Source organism: Protopterus annectens, chromosome 5.part0 (genome assembly GCF_019279795.1).
Source record: "Protopterus annectens isolate FY-2018-M chromosome 5.part0, PAN1.0, whole genome shotgun sequence".
Taxonomy (NCBI): domain Eukaryota; kingdom Metazoa; phylum Chordata; order Ceratodontiformes; family Protopteridae; genus Protopterus; species Protopterus annectens.
Genome location: NC_056735.1, coordinates 1,782,386,862 through 1,782,409,361, shown reverse-complemented (window position 1 = coordinate 1,782,409,361; position 22,500 = coordinate 1,782,386,862).

The window sequence follows — 22,500 nt, the reverse complement described above, 5'->3', positions numbered from 1 at the left end:
ACATGTGTATTGCACTTTTTAATGTTCATATGTTTGTGGGATTGTACTGCGGCTGTGAATATTTGTTCTTTGCTTATCTTCCTGATTCACCCACTGCTCCCTCGTACACCTCCAGTTCACCTATTGTGCATCCAACCAGTCTCCCCTTGGCGAATTATTACATTACCCGTCACTCTCCACCCCCATATTCCACAGCCACCATCCATCCCTTCTCTGGTTGATGGCCCATGGCACAGTCAACAGATCACAGTGCATACACTATATATCTCTGGTACCAATATGGTTGTGAGGACTACTCTAGCATTTCTGATCATCCACATGCTGTACTTCATGCACATAGGTACATGCAAATACTTATCTTTCATGACATGGTTGGTAGACCCGGGTAATACCCGTTCATCTGTGGGCCATCCTGACAAGGACGACTTGGACCGTGAATGGGCAGATATTGGGCGAATACTCTGACCATTGGTAGGGTTGACACCTTTTCATATGACCAGGATGGCACATTTTTGGGACACACATCAGAGTTTACAGGCCAACACATACCCACCGTCAGTACATATGATAGTACTTTAGTTTTACGCTGTCCTTGCCCCAAGCTTCATGAATCCCGGGGTGTATGTTTTCTATGAATTCTCCTTTGACAAGTGCAAAATCTGGAAGTCATTTCATCAGTGCTCCCTGTTAACCACAGTAAGCTATGAATCCATGTACATATGAAATACTATGATTAAGTGCAGGATATTGCTTACTTTATATAGTCAACTGCATTTTAATTAAAAAAAAGTGTATTAAACTGAATGTTTTGGAGTTATTATTTGTACTGAACCATCTCAATATTTGACCATCTGTTCTGTTTATAATGCTACATTCCCATTTGTTTGAGACATATCACTTTTGCTAATATGGAAAGCATGCCTAAACTAGAAATGGGTGTTTTTTCAAAAGGAGCACTGCCGATGTAACAAAACTGAAGCAACTTTCAATGTCTCAAAGATGAGAGATAATGATACTGAGTGTGTGTGTGTGTGTGTGTGTGTGTGTGTGTGTGTGTGTGTGTGTGTGTGTGTGTGTGCTTGTGAAGTCTGTATTGCTTTTTCTATGGCTCGTTGGTTTTTAGTTCATGCAGACTAACATGCCTCTCTGACATCTTACAATTCTACTTGGAGTGCGGCCTGCTTAAATTCCTTAATGGTGATGCTTGTATTTCCTGGGAAGCCACGCAGAAGTGGTGAAAGTGTGTTTTTTTCTTTCATGGATAATAATGCTGAGTAATAGGTAAAGCATGCCAAGGTTTACACAACACTATTTCCCAGAAATAAAACTTTTCTTTATCTTAGAAAAAAAGTTAAGAAACAGAAACATTATAAACACAATCTCTATTACAAATTCTGGCTTGAAGCTCTTGAATACCACTGTATTCTGTCAAAAAGCCAATTATTACTCAAAAATGAGGACTATACTATAAATTATATAACTACATTGATTTCAAGAAAAGCAGAAAGTCTATTTATAGTAGCTTTAGAGTTCATCTTTCTAGATCTTACTTAAGCCCTAAAGCAATAAAATGAACATTCTAATGCAAGAAAAACACAAATGCACAATGCAATTTAATGTTTATGCATTCACTGTCCTGATTTAGCTCAAAGATACTGCAGTACAGCATAAATCAGACAGTGCAAAACAGTGTACCTCCTGGGGTAAAACAGACTATTTAGTAAGGTGCACAGCCAGATTAAAAATGTCACAGTGTGCTCATAACAACAGGACAGACAAAACAGAGTCTGTGCTAACAGTTTATATCTAAACAATTTGCATTCTTTCATAATACTGAAACAATGACTTAACCAACAAAACACCAAGAAAGCAAGTTTAATTGTCATGATAAGAAATGTGAGTTTGAGAATAACATGAGGAATTCTGGGTGAGTGAGACAGAAAGATCTGCTACTACTAGGTGTGAATTGCAGAAGTGATGAGCTAGCAATATGAATGTAAAATTATGAGAGAAAAAAATGGCAAGTGGACCAAAGGATAAGTATAAACAGGACAAGAATTAGATACGTCCGAGGAAGAGAGACGGGGACAGATGGGATCAAGTCCATCATTTCAACAGTCAGCTCATCAAGTTCTAGATGGTGAAACTCTTAGTAACTCACTGAACACCATCTTGTTGGGAGATAAGCACTCCAAATACTTTGCTTTCACATTGACAGACAGCAAATTTCAAAGTGTTTTAGTACGTGGGCAAGCTGCCATCTCCCCATGTGAAGGACTGCATCTCCATTACTTCTACTATATATATATATATATATATATATATATATATATATATATATATATATATATATATATATATGTGTGTGTGTGTATATATATACACACACACACACACACATATATATATATATATATATATATATACATACTATAAGGGATCCCTTACATTGGTTAAAAAGGTGGTTAAGTTGAAAGCTTTCCTGCCAACTTAATTTGGACAACAGGAAAGCTGAGTGACATTTGTATGAGAGTGCTATAATACCAGAGACTGTACCCTTTTGTCAGTATTATGCAGTCTTGGCTTGGCGTTGGAATATATAAGTAGCATGACGTATAGGGGGTATAATGCTCCTACATGGGGGGGGGGAGGGGGTTTGCACTTTTGCAAAAAAACATGTTTTTGTATTGAATACTCCAGAGTTATTTCTTGGGGAATGCACATTACTGTGAAGGTGTCCCATTGTCAACCTTTTTTGTCATCTTTTTGCAGCTCAATACATTGAAAATATGTTTGTCAGAAAAAAAAAATATATATATATATATATATATATATATATATACACACATACACACATATATATATGTGTGTTATATACACATACACACATATATATGTGTGTTATGTACTTGACCAGAAAAAAGTGAATGCCTACTTCTCAAAGAGCTCTTCCTTAGAATTATAGATTGCTTCTAACAGATGTGTGCGGAGCACTGAATTTAATTACCTTTTGAGAGAAAGAGTAGACAAACATTTTCCCTCAGTAAAGTTCTTTTTGAAATTGTGATGACTGCATCTGTGAATCTTTTTCTTGGAATAATGATACTGAAAGAGCAAACAAGAATCTGTCTCTCTCTCTCTCTGTGTCTCTCTCCCTCTCCTTCCCTCTCCCTCTCAGTATATACTTATATACATGGTTGCAGTTCACTTGGTCGATATTCATTTGTACAACGCAAGTGAACTGCTGTATGTTTTGAGCAAAGGCCCATTTGTATGAACACTGTTTTGGGCACCTTCCAATTGGTTGATAAAGGTAATTAGTGAGGCAGGTAGTTTGTGCACAAGTGTGTGTGTGTTTTAGTGTTAGGGTAAGGGTTAGGTAAAGAGATAGATTTTGTGTATGTGTCATGTGCGAGTGTTTTAGGTTATGGTAAGGGTTAGCTAAGGTGACAGATTTACTGTGTGTCCAAGTGTGAGTTGTTTAGGGGTAGGGTAAGGGATAGGTAAGGGGATAGATTTAGTGTGTGTGTGTGTGTGTGTGTGTGTGTGTGTGTGTGTGTGTGTGTGTGTGTGTGTGTGTTAAATACCACTGGCTACTACGCATGCTCCTCACACACTTCTCCTACTATTCTTTTATATAAAAACTTAGGAATGAAGTTTAAAAGGGAATATAATTATTCACAGTGAAGGGTTGGATTTTTTTGAATCATAGTGAAGGGTTGGATTGGTTTGAAAAATGCTTGTTAAATTAGATTTTTTGACCCCAGATGAATTTAAACTAGTTTTAGAAAATATGGAACTAGTATTGAAATACAACTATATCTATTTTCAGGGGGACATATATCATCAATTAGATGGGGTGGCGATGGGCTCGGCCTGTGCCCCTATATACGCCAATATAATTATGTTATATTGGGAACAACAATATGTATTTAAATCCAGATTTTGTCACAACATTGTGAGGTATTACCATTTTTTGGATGATATTTTCATCTTATGGGAAGTTATTCAGGAGATGATACTTGAATTTATGAATTTTATAAATCATAGTACTGATTTTTTGCAATTTACTTTTGAAACTAAAATGGATGAAATACATTCTTTAGATGTTAGGATTAGTAAAGATTATGAAAATAAGACATATAGATCCAACATATATAGAAAGGAATGTTATTCCAACTCATACTTGCATTATCAAAGTGATCAGCCCCACTATCTTAAAAAGAATATCATAAAGGGACAGATGATTAGACTGGCAAGAATGACATCAGATAAGATAGACTTCATGAAGGAAGTGGACAACGTTCACAATATGTTTAAGGAAAGGGGGTACCCAGGTATGATGATTGAGACTATTATGAAAGAAGTGGTAGAAAAATGGGGTACGGTGTATTTACCACTATTGACTAGTGGACAAGTTACAAGAAATAGTGAATCAAAGAATAACATGCAACAACTTGGAACACAACTTCCCTATTTAACGTTGACCTACCATGCAGAAATGGGGTGGATAAAGAAATGCATTAATGGGATCTGGAATATGTTTAGTAGAATGCCAACAAGAGTGGAAGTATTTCAAAAACCTTTAAGATATAGTTTTAGAAGAAATATGAATTTAAAAAATATATTGGAGAAAAAATGGAGTGACAACAGAGATGGGGATGTGTAAGACTTGGTACTTTTAAATGTGGGAGATGTGCTCAATGTGAATTTATAGCTGGCACAAAGGAATTGACCATACCCAGTATTAATTTTAAGCTTAGGAGTCATACATATTCCAGTTGCTACACAAAGGGAGTAGTATATCTGGCATGTTGTAAAACATGTTGGGCATATTATGTGGGCAGAACCGAATGGAATTTAAGAGTTCCTATATATGAACATATACGAGATATAAACAAAAATAATGACAATAATGCCCTTTATAGACACATGTTAAAATGTAGGAATGCGGATTGTAAATTTTGGGTATTAGAAGAGGTTAGGCACAATGAAAGGGGAGGTGATTGGGAGACACATCTGGAATTTCATGAAATGATATGGCAGCTAAGACTGGATGCTTGTAATAGTCTGGGTATTAATGATCATATTACCATCACACCAGCTTTAAAGGTACTCTCACTAGACCCAAAGAAATGTATATAAAATATACAAAGGCTATTCCCGGGGTTGTAAGCAACAATAATTCCACTGCATATCCATCATAGGCTAATTTTATATTCAATTATTCATTTAATTATTTATTTATATAAATAAGTGGTTTTATTAATGAAATGTTAACAATATATTTAACTATTAATTTATTTGTATACATTTAGATGGGATTTTCTAAAATACGAAATTTTAAAATATGAATTTTAGAAGATGAAATGTAATACACTGTAGTAACTTTTGTATAATGATATATATATATATATATATATATATATATATATATATATATATATATATAGCATATACAATACTATACATACACCTTTTGATTGTGAACCTGTGTTTTATTATTAATTTTTTATGCTTAGTGGTATAGAAGCTAGTACATTTAGGAATTGTAGTAGGGTGTTTCTGTTGTGTGTGAAACAATTTATTATTAATTGATCTGCATTTATTTATGTTATTTATGTATTTTACTTTATATTTAGTTATATATATTACAAAATATCAATAGCAACATGAACTTTTGATAACATTACAACCTATTGGACCTTCATGGGTTAAAAATAGTTTATTAATTGACTAACCAATGGAATTAATTTTAACATTATTTAAATGATGAAAGTATGGTAAAGCAGATGATTCTGATGACGTCTCTGCACTAGGAGATGAAAGTGCTAAATTTGTTTTTGAATGTAACTTGGCTATCACATTTTGGATTATGCATGTTTAACAAGGAGGACAGCCTTTATTGGTACCTTACAGCATTTTTCATTAAGGTGGTTGGTGGTGACTGATTTTGGGAATATAAGTATTCCATTAAGAGGCTGAATATGAATAAATGCCTTCAGTGAGAGATGTTAATAAGACGCTATACAAATAAAATACCAGCTGTAAATGCATATGTTACAGCTGCTAGCATAAGCCTTTAAATAATTGTTTGAGGTAACAGTAAGAAAAATATAAATGAGAAAAAGTACTGTTCTATAGTAAATCATATATAATGAAGAAATTGCTATAAGGGAGCAAGTTAGAGCATATACCATAGCAGCAGTATAATGTGTCACACTGAAGCTTACATTAAAAGTAATACAATATACTGACAAAACAGAGAAAAGGTATTAGCACCTAGGAAGAAAAAAATGTCAGCTATATACAGCACAATTATAAAACTTAATTTTTGCCAAGCTTTGTTATATGTCCAATAGACTGAAACCTGCCAGGGAAGGGAGAGCAATGCTGTATATAACATTTTAAATCTGATACTGCATAGCATCGGAAGTTGAATGTCTATTACCGTCTCATATTGTTAATCTTTCCATTCTCACTTCCTTCAGTAAATTAACAGTTATTTTAATGTTGAAATCCTTCCAAGATACACATTTTGTTTTTTAGCTGCAGTAAAGAGATGGAATGTAGAATTTATTACTTACACCTACACTGCGGAGTTTCATATAAATAATACACAGAGGCTGTCCTTGTTGGAGGTGGGTGTTGTGGTACAGAATGCAGTGGATTATAAATGCTGTCTGTAACTTTAGTAGAAAAGGCCTTGGCAAGGTAAGTAATTTGAGTGATTTCCTGCATCTCTTCATCCAAATTATTGGATTGATAGTCCTCTGTGACGCTTCTAATGATTAGACACTCTCTTCTGGATCTAAATTCCAAGGCTAACAGACTATATTTCAACTGGCTGCTAAAAGAATTTAACTGATCCACTTTGGGCAATATAGTATTATGGTATTATCCAAATATGGTAGTCATTTTTTTCACAGTCTTGAAAATGTGCTAAGGTTTATAGAAAGTATTCTTAATATTTTAATAACATTTTGTAATTTGCAAATAGATGAGCACAATGGTGCTATTTCTTTTTTTTCAGGGCTAAAGCAGTTATATAAGCAAGTTGGTTACAGGAAATAAAAGTCACATTGACTTAAATCATATGCAGTCATGCAGTCCAATAATTCTAGACAAACCAGCTTTAATTTCCTAGTAAAATATTGCTTTCTCCTTCCATCCGAACAGAAAGGTGAGAATATTGTTGTGGATGCTTTGAAGAAATATGTTTTTATTGAGAGAATGCATTGAAGGTCTGGCAGCTATGTTTGATGTATATGTGCAAATATAACATTTTGCAGAAGCCCTCTTATTTTATATCATGTTGAAAGCAATATTTTGACTTCACAAATTATATACAGGCATTTCTTTAGTTATGCTAGCACTATGTTCCATAAGTAAAATATTCAATAGTACCTACGCCCTTCGGCAGGAAATACTGAGACTTGTATAAACAGGGCCTGTAGCAGAAAAAGTAAATGGCATGCTTACAAGTCAAGTTAATTTCTGATAGGAAATCACTTTGTTGCAAAGGTACAAGAACGGCTGCACCTCTACTAAGCCCCTTAAATTGTGAGCACTGCACCTACCTGCCACTACTCTTTGCTGTTCTACCACTGACTGGGCTGGCATAAGCTTCATATGTTGTGCATGCTTTTTGCCTCTGTAGTCCATACTATTTCAGTTTTCCTGTCCCATTGGTGTACAGGGATGGTCACTTCATTCCTTGTCAACATTACCACATTGTAAAGCAAACGTGTAGCAAAATGATCACATTGTTGAATCTTTCATTGTGCTCAGTTTCTACAATTCAGCTTAAATTCACTTCTTTGTATCAATGATATTGTATGTGTTTGTACCCATTGACCACCCCCACAATCTGGCACCTCCTCAAAAAAAAATAAATAAAAATAAAAACTCTTTTCATCTTTTAAACCAGATGTTTGAACTTCACTAATCCACTTTAGACATGCAGCACAACAGTATTTGAATTAGGACTTACCATCCTGCAGGAAGACTTGTCTCAAATAAATAACTTGTGCCAAAAAATGCATTATTGTTTCCTTTGGGAAGCCATCTATGCCAGAGAACTTCCACACTGACAATATGCCTCTAAGATTTGATGCATTTGTTCTAGATTTGGGAACTTATGTTGTCAATCACCTAACTTTTGATCAACCTGTGTCCATTGTTGTAAGAAATATATTCCACAGCTTATAAACAAAGGGATTGTGTCTAGATCTAAGGATATGATTTCCCCCCATTACTAAGTTCTTCTTAGACCAGTCATTGAGTATAATATTCCCTTTGGCATATATCTGTTCAGACACATGCAACAAGTGGAATGCCTACAGAGATACGTTACTAAAAGGATACAAGGGCTAAACAGTATGTCCTACATGGATCATCTCAGTGCCTTGTCACTACACTTGATATCCTATAGACTGTTAAGAGATAACCTGTGTCGAGCATACAAGGCATCCTCCAACCCAATATTGATGGATTTACTGCACATTAGCAAGTCAGATGGCATCAGAAATACTCAGTGTAGGGATCTAAACCTCTTCTGCAATGTCAAAAGAACAGTTTGGAGGGACAGATATATCTTGCACAGGGTGCCATTGCTCTGGAACAGACCCCTTCCATCCTTGTAAAAAAAAGCATATCCCTGTCAGTGTAGGGTTATTACCATGATGCAGATAAGATGGTTGACAATCTGCATCATTAAAGGAAGGGTACCTGCATAAGTAGTATTATATATATATATATATATATATATATATATATATATATATATATATATGACAAACAGACTCACAATAGAAATATGGGTCTATATTAGAACATCGAAGTTTCAAAACTTCGAATGTTCTAATATCGAACCCTATTACACGAAAGCTGAAAATATCAAAGCAACAGAAAACCAAATTTTTTCCTCGGGGAAATAATTCGGTTGTCCGTTTCTGTTGCTTCGGTATTTTCAGTGCTGTGGTGGAAAGTTACGGGTCGGGTTCAGGTAAGTGTGCAATTGAATGCGAGTTAGGGTAGTTAGGGTTAGGGTGCGGGTTAGGTATGTGTGCGATTGTGTGGATGTGAAGATTAGGGCGGGTTAGGTGAGTTAGGGTTAGGGCGCGGGTCAGGTAAGTGTGTGATTATGTGGACGTGAGGATTATGGTGGGGTAAGTGAGTTAAGGTTAGGGTGCGGGTCAGGTAAGTGTGCGATAGTGACGGACCTTAGGGTTAGGGTTTGGGTTAAGATAAGTGGATAGTTAGTGGTGTGTGTATAGTTTAGTGTAGGGTTAGGTGTAAGATTTTAGGTGTATGTGTGTGGATTTGTTTGGTGTGCTTGTGTTGTGTGTATGTGTTTTGGAACAGCAAATTTTTTCCCTAGGAAAAAATTCGCTGTTCTGTATGTTCGATGTTCAGCTTTCGCATAATAGGGTTCGATATTAGAACATTCGAAGTTCTGAAACTTCGATGTTCTAATATAAACCCTAGAAATACAGTGAATGAATAAAACAAGTACAATGCAGGAGACAAATTGCTTAAACTATGTCATTTTGCTAGATAATATACTTTTTTGAAGGCAAAATTGTAGAAAATAGGTGTTCCAAAAGATCATGCTTGGAGAGATAACTGGTCAAAGGCTTTATTTTAGTGGCCATTGAGGGATACACAGTTAACCTTCTTGATACTGAGAAATGCTGGTGGCAAAAATGCACAGGGAAGTTGATGACTGTTAGACTGCTATAAACACTCTCTAATATGTTTACAGTGTAATGTGTTGAAGGTAACATGACATTGACAATCTAAGGACTGACTGTGAAGATGGTTACAAACTAATTGTATCCATCCATTACATATAGTGAAAAAAGTGGCAAAGCATTGCCAAATAGTTAATGGTAACCATTTGAAATGTTGCGACCAGCTAGAGCGAGTCCTGATATATGGGGAATGAATAACCAGAAGATCAGACTTACATATACTATTCTTGGAATATTCCTTTTTCTACAAGATCTGGGAGTTGGTCGATATATATATATATATATATATATATATATATATATATATATATGTGTGTGTGTGTGTGTGTGTGTGTGTATATATATATATATATATATATATATATATATATATATATATATATATATATATATATATATATATATATGTATATAAGTTAGGGGGGTGTGAAGTACAGGGAGGCTTGACCCCCACGCCGCCCCGCAAAATGAAGTTTAAAGGAGAAGAGCAATTTTCGAGATTCACTGTTCTCCTGTGTTTTAGGCCTTTTTTAAGGCTTGTTGGTATTCAGTATTTCTAATGCTGACATTTTAATACGGAGCCGCCATTAACTCATGTGTTTTCAAAAGGGTTCGAAGTACTTTCTGTAACCAGAGATTCTGTTTGCATATGTTCTCTGGACCAAAGTCTTTTCTTGATGAGATTTCCTAAAACAATAGAGAATGGCAGTGGTATACATCATTTATGACAGAAATATGTTAACATTATAGGACTCACTTGATGCTTCTAGTATTCTGCTATCTGCAGACATGAAGTATGACAAAATAGTACTCTTAAATCCTCAATCAGGATAATGATTAAAGATTATGGAAAAGATTAGGCCACTGAATTATCTGCAGTTCATTATGGTTACTCCAAGTAGCTCCACAAGAGTTACTCATGCAACTGAGTGAAGTCCACAATTAACACAAGAAAGACTCTTGATAAATTTCTTAATGGTCTGTAGTATAATTTATTAAGTACCTTAATACTGCTGTTACCAATTTGAGTAGATTAGAATATAGTAATAAGTGTGGTAAACCAGGTCATGAGCAATAAAAGACTTTCGTCTTTTCCCGGTTTGGGGTCACCACAGTGGAACTCCGGTCCGCTCATGATTAACAGTGGATTTTTACGGGGCCAAATTGCCAGCCTGATGCCCAACCTTCAATGAAGGCATGCCCATTCACGCTCGCACCTACCTGCATGTCTTTAATGTCACTCGACCATGGGGAGGACATGCAGACTCCACACAGATGGCAGTCCAGCCAAGAATCGAACGGGAAAACCTCTTGCTGTGAGGCGACAAAGCTAACTGCTGCACCACCACAGCTCTATATCATTTCTTCTAATATGGTCCTGGAAAATGAGTGGGGTGGGCCTTTGAAGGATAGCTGACAGAAAGGGGTCCTATATCTATATGATAGAGGATGAGAAGAAAACAACAAAGGGCTTATACTGATCAACTAAAAAAGATGTGCAATAAGTTTTGTCTCAATTTTTTTTGTCTGCTTCATTGGCTTCTAACTTAAGTAGCATTGTCAAGATTTGCTATACCCAAACAATTCCTACAGCATGGTACATATAGGTGCAGATATTCTGGGACAAGTAATCAGTGAAAATGCTGGGGTTTGCAAAGCTATGTCAAACCCAGAGCTGTTGGACATGCTCCACTTAAAGAAATCCCAATCCCTCTGAGCTACACGCTCTAGGGACCTAAACCTTGTCACCACATTAAACAGAACATGCCGGAGGGATAGATTCCTTTCCCAGAGACTTCCCATACTCTGGAACAAACTACCTATCTATATCAAACAAAGCTCCTCATTAGCACTCTTCAAGAAAAATCTTGATGATTGGATGGGAAACAGGAAATTCATCCCAGGGATCACCTCTGTGGCTCTGCTTGCAGTGGCACAGGAAAATAATTTTCTTGGGTGGCAAAAGCCAGGGTACCTTTTTGGCTGGGCTTGTATAGGCCCCAGGGCCGATAGCCTAGTACCTACCTATGAACCTATGATGTAAAGCTAGTCTGTCTTGGTACCTGTAAAGTTATAAGACCTTAATGCTACTGCTGCTACCTGTTCTGGCACACATGTTGGTAAATCAGAATGTAGTAATAAGTGTGGGAGACCAAGGCATGTGCAAGAATTGTTTGCTAACATGGTCTTGGCAAACCAGCTGGGTAATACCTTGGAAGGTAGTAAATAGAAAGGAGCAACGCAGCTTTATGATATTGTACAAAAAGAAAGGAAAAAGTAAAGAACTCATGCTGATCCACAAATAAGATGCACATAATGTTTTGTTTCACATGATGTTTTTAGATTTCTCTTGTCTGCTCAGTTGGCCTCTGACTTATGTACCACTGTCAAAATTCGCATTAACCAAACAATGACTCCTGTGTGGCACATGGCCTATAAAATTTATACCATAGATTTTAGACTGACATTGCCATCTATACTATCCAGGTTAAAGATATCATAAAACAAACCAAATTATTTCTGTCTTACAACATTTCATTTTCAAATTCTTGAATTTTGAATCATTTGATAATTATTTTAGGAAAATATAATCCCAGCACTTCTCTTTAACAGAAAAACGGTACTTCCAGGTGTTCACAGTAATTTTAAAAACTAAAAAAGGACTGAAATATATAGTTAATACCTGCCAATAACAAGATTCAAAATAAATGTGTAGAACATGTGTAAGTTCCTCTTTATTTTAGTTATATTCACTTCAGCGAGAAAAACTTTGATAAAGTTTGCTTTTATAATGAGTTTATAGACAATTCTCATAGAGTTCAGTCATGGAAGGTAATACATATAGTTTTAAAGTACATTCCTTGCTGTAATATTTTGTAATTTATATATAGTTTTAATGAATATATGCTGATTCCTTTACTGTACAAAAGTTCATAGTATTCTTTTTTGCAATGCCTCATACAGTGGCAAATTGACTCACTGAATAACGTTAGTTGCAATTTCTAACCCTTAATAACTTCCTTAGATAAATGCACCTGTTATCTAATACTCATGCAGTCACTATTTGACCAGGAATGCTTTGTTGCCAGTTTAGCTTCACAATTTGTGCCTTGAAAAAGTCTATATATAATGTCTTTGAATCCCCAAATCACAATGCCTTGGTCGTTTTACAAATTAATACTTGTACAAGTATTTTAGTTTAATCATTTTCTTTTCATCCCATTCTGTGTTGGCCTGCATGCATGTTTGTGAAAGTGCAATACATCAATGCAGCAGCAGGATACAGTTTTACGAAAATCAGTCAAAAGCTGTTTATGATTCACTGTTTAAAATGACAGTAGGAAGCTGTTTGAAGTGGCTGCTCAGAAGGAAGTTTAATACTATTCATTTACACAAATACTGATTGAATTAAATGATAGCAGTAAATCTTTCATGCTGATTGATGCAACACTGTAACAGCAGGCATCTTCAAAGTGTTTACTGCCATCTGTAGACAGAATAGCAATAAAGTCAGGAAGAATGCAAACAGCAACCACCTAATTTTAGTTGCAAATTATTTGCCCAGCAACATACTTCCTATTTAGATAATGAAAGTAAGCTGGACACACACACACACACACACACACACACACACACACACACACACACACACACACACACACATGCACATATTCACCATTCATGCAGAATTAAGCAAGATATCCTAAATGGAAACTTCCTTTATAACAACGACCATTTCTTATGAAGGTTTCCATGAATGCGAGGGCAATATTACCTCCTCTTCTAATAGGCTATAACTCAATAGTGTTCATATTTAGCACACAAAACATAAGCCTTAACAATATACTGAGAAAAAGTAACCAAAGTCCTGGCAATCTTAGAACTTATTTCACATTTACATTGAAATAATGCTTCTTAATTGAAAATGCAACCCAGATGATATGATTCCTGCCTGTAGTACAGCCACCTTTAGAGAGTGATTGTCAGACATATACTGGAATTGCTCTGAACTGAAAAAAGTTTAATTAGAGTGATGAAATAGTTATTACTTCTGTAGCTATCATTCATTACCTAGCAAGACCACTTACACATGACAATTAGTTTAAGAATGTCCATCACTATCCCTTTAAGAAGACTGAACATGCATGTTTTATGTGCCTACTCATTGCCTGTTTTCTTACCAGCTGTGCAGCACTGCTGTTTGTTTAACAGAGGGGTAAATGATGGATTCTCAGAACTTAGGACAGATATCTTATGTTAGAATAGAGACAATGATAAAGCCCACAACTGATGTTGGTGAACTGCCAAGTCTACATTGCATACACCTCAGCATAGCTGTATTGTATTTAATGTATAACATTTAGACACTCTGTATTATATCATTTGTGTGATTTGTGTTTTTAATTGTAAACATACTACATATTTTTGTGTTCAGTTTATGCTTTGCACAAAGGTAACATGTGCAAAGAGGCTTTTGGGATCATTGAATTAATAAAACATGTAAAATAAATAAAAACAAGTCAGGCAATGCTGAAACTAGCCACAAGTGGACTACAATATATTTAAACTAACAAGGAGAGTTAAAATGTATATTTTAATAACAATGTGGTATAATGTTTACAGTGCTTTGAGAGTGCTTTAGAGATAAGTATACATTTTATGACAAATTAGGGTCCATCAGTGTATGTGATAATCCCTGAAAATATTGTACACTTCTGATGCCAGTCATGCTAGTTCTCTAGTAATTAGCAAGGATATCTGGTATAAGATATGAATGCAGTTTAAGCCATATCATATTTCTTATTGTTGGCCCAGTAACTCCCTTAGAGGTTCACAGAACACTATCAATTTTCTTTAACAAGACCTCCATTTTATAGAGCTGTATTTACCTGTGACAGCAGATACAGAGTGTTTCACACTGAATAATTAGTATTTCATAGGCTTATTGGTAAGTAATAAGCAATCAGTCTATAGATCATTACAAGCCTCGCCAATGAATCATATTCAAAAGCTCTCTCTTATCTCAAGGAAGGCAACTCAAGATAGGCCAGTGGAGAACTTAAAGCTTCCCATCCAGTAATCTAAGCTGACCTTGAAGGTGGTAAGAATGCTACTCTATTTGACATTTAGAGGAAATTTGATCCAGAGATATGGGGGGATATGATGGACTATGAATTTGTTATTCGGATATGAATCTATGATGTTTTAGCTTCAGGATTTCCAAGGCAACACTCTTTCTTGTTAAGTCTCCTCTCACCTTTTCTTATTTTGTGTTTTAACATTCACATATTTGCTATCCTCGTTTGTCTTCTTGCTGACAAATCCAGTCCAAATAACATTAAAGTAACTTTACCTGATATTCCATTGACGTGGGAGCCTATATATTAATGACATCATAGTATTATAGTGGAATGGAAAAAGCCGAGAGGAGAAGAAGAAGATAGTATGTCTATTATACTTTGCTTATTTTTATAACTCTACAAATGTTTTACATTTGTAGAAGTTTTAAGTAAGTTTGTTATGACTTATTTCCTTTTTTCATATGAGGAGTAGCACTATAATTATATTCATGTATAATTCACAAATCTTCACTTTTTTCGTGCTATTTCAGGTTCATCCTTGAATAATTGCCTCTCTTGTATTCATGGTATGGATTAGTCTCTAACCAAAAAGGCCATCATATGGGACAAAAAAACCTCCCAAAACTGCAAGCAAATGCTTATGAGTGCTGGACCATCATATTTCATTGTAGGACAATTGTGTTTAGTAATTTAGCCTGCTTGGTGACATAAGCTATTTTATTAAAAAAATATATATATGGGGCCAGATTGTTTGGATAATTGATGGACTATTTTTGAGGCACCTGATAAATTACTTTATTATAATGCACTTTCCATTCAGTTAAACTGACATTTAGCAGCAGCCTAGAGCTTCAGACTGATTACTTTCTTTATAAATCATACATTTTTGCCAGTGCTGAATGTTAACACGGAAACTAAACTGCAGCAAATGTGACTAAGAGGTATGCAAGTAAAATCGGGACGTAAATGCAGTTATTAAAAACTAAGACAGCAGTCTTTCAATTCATTCAAAATATGCTGCTCAACACAACCCATTGTAAGAAAGTTCTGATCACTAATTTAGGTTGCCAATGACCTTTTAAATTATTTATTTGTTTATTTACTTATTTAGTTTGTTAAGTGGGATGATATCACTGAGCATGAAGTACCTCTTCTCAGCGGAGGCCTGAGGAGCAAAGCACCACAAAAATGTTAACATACAAACTGGCAAATTTTAAAAATATCTCTAATTCCACATTTATACAGCAGTGTAAAAATATACTGACATAATAGTGATAAAGATGAATTTAGGATGATACAACACAATAATTATTTAATACCCAAGCAAAAAGTAGAACATATAACTAGAAAAAGTGGCAGTATAATGGCAGTATTAAAGCTATATATATATATATCTAAATAAATAAAATCTTATAGCTGTGCAAATAGAATTACATGCAAATGATGTATGTATGTATATATGTATATATATATATATATATATATATATATATATATATATATATATATATATATATATATATATATATATATGGGTCTACTTTACATGGTCGACTCTTCATAAAGTCGACTTTCATATGGCCAAGACCATATGATCGACTTTCAAAAAGCTGACGTAAAATAAACACAAAACACAGACCAAACACTTACCTTTCAACTGTTAGCAATTGGGGCAAGCCCCCCTGCACCCCAGTGGTGGGCTCTGCCCCCCACACCCCCCGTACCTTAAATATACCAACTCCGAGATCGCACTACAGTGTGGAAGTGGAAATTTTCCCATTCCGCACGGTACAGAGAAAGCGGTTCCCTATGGTCGACTTTTCGAAAGTCGATCATATGGTCTTGGCCATATGAAAGTCGACTTTCTGAAAAGTCGACCATGTGAAGGGGACCCATGTATATATATATATATATATATATATATATATATATACATATATATGTGGGCAAACGAGTAAACACTGATAACTCCAAGGAAATGAACGTCCCGTGGAAGCTGTAATGCAGAGCACCAAAATAACACAACCAACGATAAATAGCATCAACGGGACACCACGGCAGTAAATATATTAGCAAAATGTAATATGATGTAAAGATAGCATTAACATCAAACTCAACACGCCAAACTGGCAAACGTACGACTTTATTGGAGAAAGTAAGTGCTTTCACCACTAGGGCTTCTTCAGACTTACAAATTGCACATAATTTCACATTTAAATACCAAGTGGTAATTAAAATGCATGACATCATTTCCTGTATAAACAACTTCCATTAATTAAAACATCAAAATTCTTAAAATAGAAAAATAGGCTTTCACAAATCAACTCTAAATGAAAAATTATAACAATACTCATAATATCAGATACGATCATAAAACGTCGACAGATAAACAGTATTTGATAGTAATAGTAGATGTTAATTATATAAAAAAAAAAATATATATATATATATATATATATATATATATATATATATATATATATATATATACACATTTACTTAAATAAGAATACTATAATAATAATATAGTATCAAAAACATTACAATACCGAACTAAAAAAATAAATAATAAATATACATATATATATATCTGTGTTCTAGTCTGCATGAAAATATGCTGTAAAACTCTTCATGAAAAAATATATAAAATTTATTATACATATATAAATATATATAAAAAATCCCTTGTATAAAAAATATATATATATATCATAAAAAATTTTTTAGACAGAAAAGATATAAAATGGAGACGTGCATCATTCAATTCTTACGTATTGTCCATCTCCTATTAAATAAAACAGGTTTAAGTGGAATTTTCTCATTTAAGCCCGGGTTCTTATCAGCCCTGAGTTTAATGATCCACTTGATCTCACATCTTTCAGTATAATTTAAAACATCACCTCCTCGTATATTGGGGTATATAACCTGTAATACAGAGAACTTAAACTGATGTGTAGAATCTGTTGCATTAATGTGTTTTGCCAGAGCATAATGATCATTGCCCAATGTTATATTATAGACGTGTTCTCTAATTCTCTCCTTTAATCTCCTATTAGTTTTTCCTATGTAAAATGCAGTGCATTTACAACATCTAGCAAGATAAATCACATTTCGTGTCTGACAATTAGCTGATGTTGTAAGGGGATAAACCATGCTAGTAACAGGGTGTACAAAGTTAACAGCATCATCTATAAAAACACATTGATTACAATTCGAACAAGGTTTTGTGCCTAACATCATGTCTTGACCATTAATAAAGTGAGTTGCATTGGTACGGCATAATAGTTGTTTCAGATTCCTTTTATTTTTAAATATAAACCTCGGTTCCTCACTCACAAATCTCTTAATATTACCATCAAGCATCAAAATACCCCAGTGTTTCTTGAAAATAGCCATAATAGATTGTATGTTTGAGGTGAAATGAACGGAAACCTTGACTATAGGTGGCTCACCATCAATACTTCCAAAAAGATCAGCAAGATTCTCAGGTTGTTCAGAAAAATAACGGCAAGCAGAGGTGGTTCTAATAGAATTGGCTATGGTGATAGCTTCATGTATTTCAATAGAACCATATCCCCTATACAACAATCTATCCTTCAGGTCAGCTAGTTCCTGTTCATAACCAGTAGTTAAAGGATTTAGTATGGAGGCTCTTATTGCCTGACTTCTAGCGACACTCCTAAAAACATGCCTCGGGTGCATACTGGTTCTATGTAATAAAGAATTACGATAACATATTTTTCTATGTATACCAGTATTAACTAAACCATTATGAAATCTATCAATATTAACATCCAAAAAAGAGACATTAGTCCTGGAGTAATTCATAGTAAATTTCAAAAAATGAGAAGAGGTGTTGATATGTTCAAAAATTCCAATAAACTTTCTTCATCACTATTCCAGACCAAAACAAATCATCTACAAATCTGCAGTAAAACCTACAGATCTTCTAAAACTATCCAAAGTAAATAGTTCTTGCTCTTCCCAACATGCCATGACAATATTAAGCGTAACTATTACATCGCAGTACTACCATAGCTGCCGTCTTTCTGGGAATAAATATTGTCCTGAAAGATGAAAATATTATTTTCAAGTACTGTCTCCAAGAATAAACATAATATGTCAACCTGTTTAGATAATAGGTTGCAATGGGAAAGTAAAAAATCACTAACATATCGAACACCCACATCATTAGGTATGACAGTAAACAAACTAGTAACATCCAGGGTTACAAAATAAAAAGGAGTGTCATATGGAAGTGGTTTCAAATAATCATAAAATTCAATTAAAAATTGTTTACTATCCCTTAAAATCTGTTGTCTAGTGTCGACTAATGGTCTCAAAAAATGTTCAATAAAGATGGAAAGAGGTTCAGTCACCCAGTTTCTGCCTGAAACAATAGGTCTCATTGGGGGATGCGTGGCATCCTTATGGATCTTGGGGAGACCATTTATTATGGGAATGAGAGGATATCTAACTCTCAAAAAGCAGAGAGTTTCAAAGTCAATATCTTGACTAAAAAATATATCATCTAACATATTGTGAACACTGACAACTTTCCTTTCAACTTCATTCAAATCTATAATGCTATAAAATTTTTCATCCTGTAGCAATGTATACATAGATTCTATATAATAATTGGTATCAAACAGAACCATTGGGCCGCCCTTGTCAGATGGCCTTATAGTGATAGAAATATCATCCTTTAAATTATTAAGAGCTTGCCTTTGTCTGAAATTCAGATTACAGTTGCTGGATTTAAGATTTGCTGTAGTATCATGCTGATGTAGTTTATGTAAGTCGTCCTCCACCAATTTGTTAAAAATATCTAAAAACGGGTTCAACATGGGAATATAAGTACTGGGTGTTTTAAAAACTGTTTTATTTAAGATATCTTTACCACTAAAATCAACTTTCAGTTGAACATTCCGAGTAAATAACTTTGTATCAATGATCGTATCAAAGTTAACAGCATCATCTATAAAAACACATTGATTACAATTCGAACAAGATTTTGTGCCTAACATCATGTCTTGACCATTAATAAAGTGAGTTGCATTGGTACAGCATAATAGTTGTTTCAGATTCCTTTTATTTTTAAATATAAACCTCGGTTCCTCACTCACAAATCTCTTAATATTATCATCAAGCATCAAAATACCCCAGTGTTTCTTGAAAATAGCCATAATAGATTGTATGTTTGAGGTGAAATGAACGGAAACCTTGACTATAGGTGGCTCACCATCAGTACTTCCAAGAAGATCAGCAAGATTCTCAGGTTGTTCAGAAAAATAACGGCAAGCAGAGGTGTCCTAAAAGTTTGGGCTGCCAGATTGAAGAAACTCCAGCTCTATTCAGTCGTGATACCGCCTGCTCTGCTCAGAGGTGACATGTGCCTGACATACAAGGCCATGTCCAACCCGGAATTAATGGACATGCTCCACCTCAAAAATCCAAATCCACCAAAACCGCTAGAGCAAGTGACTTAAACCTTAGCACGGATATAAATAGGACGTGCTGGAGGGATAGATTTATCACTCAGAGACTCCCTATGCTGTGGAATAGAGTCCCAGTCCATGTGAGGCAGAGCACCTCGCTGGCTCTGTTCAAGAGAAATCTTGACCTGTGGATGGGAGATCGTAGGTTTACCCCGGGAATCATCTCTGTGTCACTGCTGGACAGAGGCACAACAAACTAATGGGTACAGTATTTTTTCATATAAGGTGGCGTAAGCCACAAAATTGGCTAGGCATATAAATGCCTTGGGGCAGATAGCCTAGTATAAACCTATGAACCTATAGATATATATATATATATATACACATTTACTTAAATAAGAATACTATAATAATAATATAGTATCAAAAACATTACAATACCTAACTAAAAAATAAATAATAAATATACATATACATATATATATATATATATATATATATATATATATATATATATCTGTATTCTAGTCTGCATGAAAATATGCTGTAAAACTCTTCTTGAAAAAATATATAAAATTTATTATACATATATAAATATATATAAAAAATCCCTTATATAAAAAAAATATATATATATATATATATATATCATAAAAAAATTTTTAGACAGAAAAGATATAAAATGGAGACGTGCATCATTCAATTCTTACGTATTTTCTGTCTCCTATTAAATAAAACAGGTTTAAGTGGAATTTTCTCATTTAAACCCGGGTTCTTATCAGCCCTGAGTTTAATGATCCACTTGATCTCACATCTTTCAGTATAATTTAAAACATCGCCTCCTCGTATGTTGGTATATATAACCTGTAGTACAGAGAACTTAAACTGATGTGTAGAATCTGTTGCATTAATCTGTTTTGCCAGAGCATAATGATCATTGCCCAATGTTATATTATAGACGTGTTCTCTAATTCTCTCCTTTAATCTCCTATTAGTTTTTCCTGTGTAAAATGTGGTGCATTTACAACATCTAGCAAGATAAATCACATTTCGTGTCTGACAATTAGCTGATGTAAGGGGATAAACCATACCAGTAACAGGGTGTACAAAATTAACAGCATCATCTATAAAAACACATTGATTACAATTCGAACAAGGTTTTGTGCCTAACATCATGTCTTGACCATTAATAAAGTGAGTTGCATTGGTACGGCATAATAGTTGTTTCAGATTCCTTTTATTTTTAAATATAAACCTTGGTTCCTCACTCACAAATCTCTTAATATTATCATCAAGCATCAAAATACCCCAGTGTTTCTTGAAAATAGCTATAATAGATTGTATGTTTGAGGTGAAATGAACGGAAACCTTGACTATAGGTGGCTCACCATCAGTACTTCCAAGAAGATCAGCAAGATTCTCAGGTTGTTCAGAAAAATAAGGGCAAGCAGAGGTGGTTCTAATAGAATTGGCTATGGTGATAGCTTCATGTATTTCAATAGAACCATATCCCCTATTCAACAATCTATCCTTCAGGTCAGCTAGTTCCTGTTCATAACCAGTAGTTAAAGGATTTAGTCTGGAGGCTCTTATTGCCTGACTTCTAGCGACACTCCTAAAAACATGCCTCGGGTGCATACTGGTTCTATGTAATAAAGAATTACGATAACATATTTTTCTATGTATACCAGTATTAACTAAACCATTATGAAATCTATCAATATTAACATCCAAAAAAGAGACATTAGTCCTGGAGTAGTTCATAGTAAATTTCAAAAAATGAGAAGAGGTGTTGATATGTTCAAAAAATTCCAATAAACTTTCTTCATCACTATTCCAGACCAAAAACAAATCATCTACAAATCTGCGGTAAAAACCTACAGATCTTCTAAAACTATCCAAAGTAAATAGTTCTTGCTCTTCCCAACATGCCATGACAATATTAGCGTAACTATTCGCACACGGCGTACCCATAGCTACGCCGTCTTTCTGGGAATAAATATTGTCCTGAAAGATGAAAATATTATTTTCAAGTACTGTCTCCAAGAATAAACATAATATGTCAACCTGTTTAGATAATAGGTTGCAATGGGAAAGTAAAAAATCACTAACATATCGAACACCCACATCATTAGGTATGACAGTAAACAAACTAGTAACATCCAGGGTTACAAAATAAAAAGGAGTGTCATATGGAAGTGGTTTCAAATAATCGCAAAATTCAAT